This window comes from Lotus japonicus, chromosome 2 (assembly GCF_012489685.1).
Source record: "Lotus japonicus ecotype B-129 chromosome 2, LjGifu_v1.2".
NCBI classification, from domain to species: Eukaryota; Viridiplantae; Streptophyta; class Magnoliopsida; order Fabales; family Fabaceae; genus Lotus; species Lotus japonicus.
The window spans coordinates 57,547,690-57,553,842 of NC_080042.1; the positions used below are offsets into that span (position 1 = coordinate 57,547,690).

Consider the following 6,153-nt stretch of genomic DNA (forward strand, 5'->3'; position numbering starts at 1 on the left):
TTCAGTTTTTGCTTAGCTTGTGTCATGAAAAAAAGAGACCATATATCATTTTATATGACAACAATCAAGAACTCCTAAAGTTACAACCAAGACTTCTAAAACACTAACCCATTAAGCAAAAAGGGGAAATATCCTCCTCATAAGAGTCAACAAAGCATATTGAAACTACCCAAGGAAGAAGGATGACAGCCATGTCAAGGCTCAAAATTAGAGCAACAAGTATAGAATTCATTTAAAAACATCAGATAGCCAAAACATCAGCAGCAGTACAGCTATTAGGTAACTCAACACCTCTTGCCCAACAGTTAACCAAAATCATAAAAATTTCAACAGTATTAGAAATGTAATCTGATAAGGCTCTGATATGTTGAATCTTCTTTCATCTTTTCAGCAAGCCTATAGCAATCATTTGATGAAAATCTGTTTTACCTTATAGGAACATTTTCAAAAAGAGCACAAATGAGCTTGAAGAAAATTTCAGTACTTGTTCTTGTTGGTTGAATTTGATAAAGGTCAAATTTCAGCGAAAAGTTGGGTGGACTTGCACATGGTCCACAGTTTAAGCAAAGTCAAGTGTGGCAGGGAGTGTTAGATCTAAATCCATGCATGTACTTTTACCTAATAGTTTAAGCTTTTGAGAGAAATGGTTCATGGAAATTACAACATCAAAAATGAATTTCACAACATATGAATTCGACAAAAACAAAAGTGATAGTGAAACAATTGCTCAGTTCGTCTTCTTTTTTCTGTGCTACCAAACGGGAAAAAAAGATTGGATGCTGAACATCAAAATAAAAAATAACTTACCGTGTAACTAGAAATCATCTTACCTAGTTTAGCTCTTAGAGTAGATCTCTTGCAATCATTTCATGAAGAAGCTTCTTTGTCTTATCATTCTCGGTTTTTTCAAAGAGAGCGCAAATAATTGTTTCATAAGTAACAACATTAGGAATACAACCCTTGTTTTCCATTTTTGACGTCAATGTCAATGCTTCATCAAACAAGCCCTCTTTACAAAACTCACTGATCATAACTGTATATGTATGGACATCTAATTTGTAGCCTTTAATTAAAATATCCTGAAAAACCTCTTGAGCATCCTTAAGTCTTCCTACTTTGCATAGTCCATCCATAAGTATCGTGTATGTGTACACATCTGGCAGAATACCCTGGTCTTCAATTTTCTTGATTAAAGCAATTGCCTTCTCAACATGATGGCTTTTACATAAATCATCGAATAAGGGACTGTAAGTTATTTATTACATTGGGTGGTGTACCTCTAGCATGCATCTCACCAACAATCTCCCAAGCATCAAAGATTCTCCCTAATTTGCACAAACCATCAATAACAGAACTCTAGGTTATTATTGTATTAGGAATTATCTTTTTGTTATGCATTTCTTTTAAGATATTCAAGGCTTCATCCACCTTTTTAATCTTACACAACCCACTAATCATGATAGTGTAGCTATGAACATTAGGAGGCACTCCCATTTGGGCGATGGTGTTGAATACATCTTGGGCTTTGTTCACTTCATTAACCATGCAATACCCATCCATCAAAGAATTATAAGTGATAACATCGGGTTTCACACCTTGTTTCATCATCACAGCCAACACATTTTTAGCTTCCTTCAACAGTCCTTCCATACATAAAACATCAACCAGTATATTAAAGGTATAATCATTCGGATAGATATTTTTCAATACCATTTCATCTAACAAACCAGCTGCTTGCTTCACTTGACCAACAATGCAAAAGCCATATATTAAAGCACTGTACGTGACTACATTAGGAGATATTCCCTTGGAAACCATTTCCGAATATAAATCAAAAGCATCACTTACACGTTTATCTTTGCCCAAGCTATCAATGATTGTGGTGTACATTACCACATTAGGAATAATCAATTGCCCTTCAATCTGTCTCAGAAACTCCAAAGCAGCTCTTGTTTCTCCCCATTTTACATAGGCCATTGATCAACGTCCCGTAACTGACATGATCCAACCGAACCCCCTGAGCTACCGCGTCGTCATGAAATTGCAGTGCTCTCCGAACATTGCCGTGAAGACAGAGACCTTTGATAAGAGTAGTGAAGGTGAAGGTATCTGGGTGATAACCTCGCTTGAGAATGTTGGCCAATATAGAAAATGCGGAAGTGGTTTGACCTAGGTGGCAGTAACAATTGATCAAGATGTTGAGAGTAACAAGGCTTGGCTTGATTCCAGTGAACTCCATTTTGTGAGAAAGCGAGATAGCGGTGGAATAATGCTTCATCTTAACGAGGGAAGTTAAAATCTTACCGTATTCGAAAATGGGTAGGGTAGGATGCATTTGGAGCAAGCGATTGAAGAAAGAGACAGCATCATGAGGATTGTGAAAGGAAGGAGGAACAGAATGAAAGTGAGAGTGAGAGTGAAAGGAAAGAAGTGAAATGGGGTTAGAACGAAAGGGAGAGATTCTTCTTAATCTTGATAACGTTGACGACATTGTATTATTATATGAATGGAGTAGCACAAACGGCGATAACACTGACGGCGGAGGAGACCTTTTTGGTTTGCAAATTGCAAGGGGGAATTGTGAGAACTGAGAATACATCTTTTTTTTGAAACCGGCCACTATTCCTAAAATATGGATTTTAAAATCTATGTTATCACAATCAGGATTTTATGGGATTTAACCTAAAATATTATTCTCTCCATTCTAAAACTATTGTAGTTTAAGGTTTTTGCACAAAGTTCAAGAGTTTATTAATTTATGTTATAATTTGACTGAAACACCATTATTTAATATGAGTTATATGAAAGAGAGAGAATGAAAATCATTGGTCAACTAATTGGTGAGAATTGTGATTGGTGGAAATAAGATGTGATATTTATGAGATACAATATTAAATGAGGGCATGAATGGAAGAGAATGATATAAAATGCTTTGGATATGTAAAACAACAATGGTTTTGGAACAAAATAAAAAAGTTAAAACTATAATAGTTTTGGAACGGAGAGAGAACTATTTTGTACCAACTCAAGAAAATGACTAGATGCTCTCTTTTTCAATTTACTTTTTCTCTCCTCTTCTTACGTTCAAATATGAACTCAAACTAGCATTGATCTCATGTTATGCCCGAAAGAAATATAAGTACTTTGTCGTTATACATAAGACTTTTTCATATTTTATCCCTCATTTTTCTTTTTTAAATACGTATATCACATATTTAATTTTTTTCTTTCCTAATCCTAGTTACACTCTAATTTGTTATGCTTTGAATCAATATACCAAAATCATTTTAATCTTCCAAATTTATCCTTTAAAACTATTTGATGTCAATTTTTTATAATATATTTGGTATCATTTTGAACGTAAGATATTACATTCAATTTTTTCATTTTTTATATAAAAAATAATCATAATCATTAAAAAAAGACTTTGTGAGCATACATCTTAATGGTAGAAAACTCACACAATTAATTTTTATTAATTATTCTAATATCATTAAATGTAAAATTAATACAGCAGTTGTTTTCAAAAAAAATCATAATTGACTTTTGTTAATTACTTTAATATCATTGATGATATTAAATGCTATATTAATATATCAATTATTTTCGAAAATAACAAATTATTTAATAATTAGATCACAAAAAATCAGAAAATATAAATATGACATCATCTACCTACTGATTATAGTATGAGAGAGAAAAACTTATGTAGAAAGACATAGAATAAGAGGTGATACTTGCCGGAGTTGTCACTTTTTAGTTTCGGAAATAGTATATAGTTGTGTGAGGGGAATGTCTGTGCGGACTTCTTAGCTAACGCGGAAGCAACTCAGGAGCGTGATTTTGTCCTCCTCCAAAATCCCCCCATCATGGAGCATTTGCTTTTGGCTGACCAACTGTTAGGCAGTAAGGGGTTTCTTTATTGTTTTTTTTCCCTTTGCTCTCTTTGTTGTTTTTGCATCAAAAAAATATCTTAAACTCAAAATGATATCAAATATGCTATAAAAAATTGTTGTCAAATAGTTTTATTAAATCACTGATTTGGAAATTAATCAATTCTTTTTTATTTTATGTTTTTGTATATACATCTGGAAGACTAAATTATATATATTGATTCAAAGCATAACAAATTAGAAAAAAAGGGAATTATAATGTAATTAGGATTGAAAAAAAAACTTAAATAGGTGATATATCTTATATGTATTTTAAGAAAAACGAAGAGGAAATATGAAAAGATTCAATGTATGCCAACAAAGTACTCTTACTCAGTGACGGATCCAGAAAATTAATGTTGTGAGGGCATTATATACATGTAAATTTGTAATAAAAAAAATTAACATATATAATTAGAAGTGATGACATTTTTTACCAAATGAAACACAAGTACTGAGGTCATTTTTTAGTAAAGGAGTTATCAAAAACCACATACTTTTACTACTCAAGTGAGGGCATTTGGTAATGTGAGACACAAGTGAGAGCATTTTGCAATGTAGGACTCAAGTGAGTGCATTTTTTTACCAAAGAAGTCATCTAAAATCACATACTTTTACTACTTAAAATGATTTATTTAAAATCAAGTGAGGGCATTTGCCCTCATGCTTCCTAACATAGATCCGTCACTGCTCTTACTCCATCAGTGTATGGCGCAGGATCAATACTAGTTGTTTATATAATTATATGAGATTGACCATGTTACTCTATGTTTCATAAGAGATTTGGGTTTTTTTTTTCAATTTTGTTAATAATAAAATACATTAGAATAGTGACATATAATAAAACAAGGTATCACTCCTTAATGCAATTATGATTTCTTATAAAAATTTCCGTTTTTCACAATTCAGAAATTTGAAAATTCCCGATCGTTCTAAAGTTAGTAAGGAAAAATAGAAAATATCCCACTAAATTAGTAATGTGGGTTAATAAATCGAACACATTGTCCCCGAATAATAGCTTAAGTGATAAGAATTAGGAGAAATGTGGGCTGGGTGGAATCGTATATTGATTTCTCAGCAGCAAACTCACACAATTATCTTAGACATTTATTTGCTATGGGGAGTTCACTTCTTTGACGCTCCGCCCTGTAGGAACCTTTTATTTTATGATTGCACGGGTATTTCAGTCCCGCAGCTACCAAGTGTAGTTTGTTTCGTGTTTGGGCTCTATCCCTTCCAATAAACAAAATAAGTTAGTTTTAATATTTCCAAATTGTAACAAAAAAAAGTTACTTATAATATTTTATATTTATATATTAGATTTTTTTGACAGATATATTATACTAAAAATATATATTTTTAAAAAGTATATTTTAATAATAAAATAATAATTTTATCTATTTTATTTTAAATTATAATATATTTAAATTATTTGAAAAGTATTTCTCATGAATTTCACGGACTAAAATACTAATCATAATAAAATTTAAAATTTCCTGCAAAACTGCATAAAAAATAAAAAATCGTAGCAAATTGAGGCGAATTAAAGATATTAGAAGTCGCAGAAAAATAATTAACAAGTTATTAATTTCCTGGTGTTTGCGGTTAATGCAGCATGTCAGCGCTGTGATGCTGACATTGAAGACCTTGATCATATCTTCAGATGGTGCCATGATCTCTCAACGGTTATGGTCTCAGTTTCGCTCTATCCTTCCCCCTCTTGCTGCCTAGATTGACTTCACTGTTTGGCTTCATGATCTGTTGTCTCACCGTCATCGTGTTCTCGGCATTGCTCTATTATGGTGGATGTGGTGTTGGCATAACAACAGTGTGTTCGATGATCAAACTTGGCCGCTCAATCAGGTACTTTGTAGTGCTCTTAGGGATGAAGTGTTATGTCGGAAAACTTTGCTTCCCGAGCAACAACAGCTTGAAGGAGACCCTCCAGGTTCGAGTTCTCAATCTGTCTCTATTACCGTTGATGGAAGTTGGATTCCAAGCAGGGGTATGATGGGTTGTGTGGCTATTACTAGAGAAAAAGATGGTACCTGGATCTCCGGCGTGTCAACCAGCTATAACCAAGGAGGGGCGTTCCTGGCCGAGCTTCTGGCAGTGGAACTAGGCATTACGCATGCTATCGAGCTTGGGTACAAGGATATAAGGTGTTCTACAGATTGTCTCCAGGTAACAAATGTGTTGCAGACTAATATGAATGTTGGGC

General features: G+C 33.3%; 1 pseudogene; it reads right to left on the reverse strand.

The window, feature by feature from the left end:
* Positions 1 to 842: 842 nt before the first annotated feature.
* Positions 843 to 2,491, reverse strand: LOC130736709 (putative pentatricopeptide repeat-containing protein At1g12700, mitochondrial; annotated as a pseudogene).
* Positions 2,492 to 6,153: the final 3,662 nt, after the last annotated feature.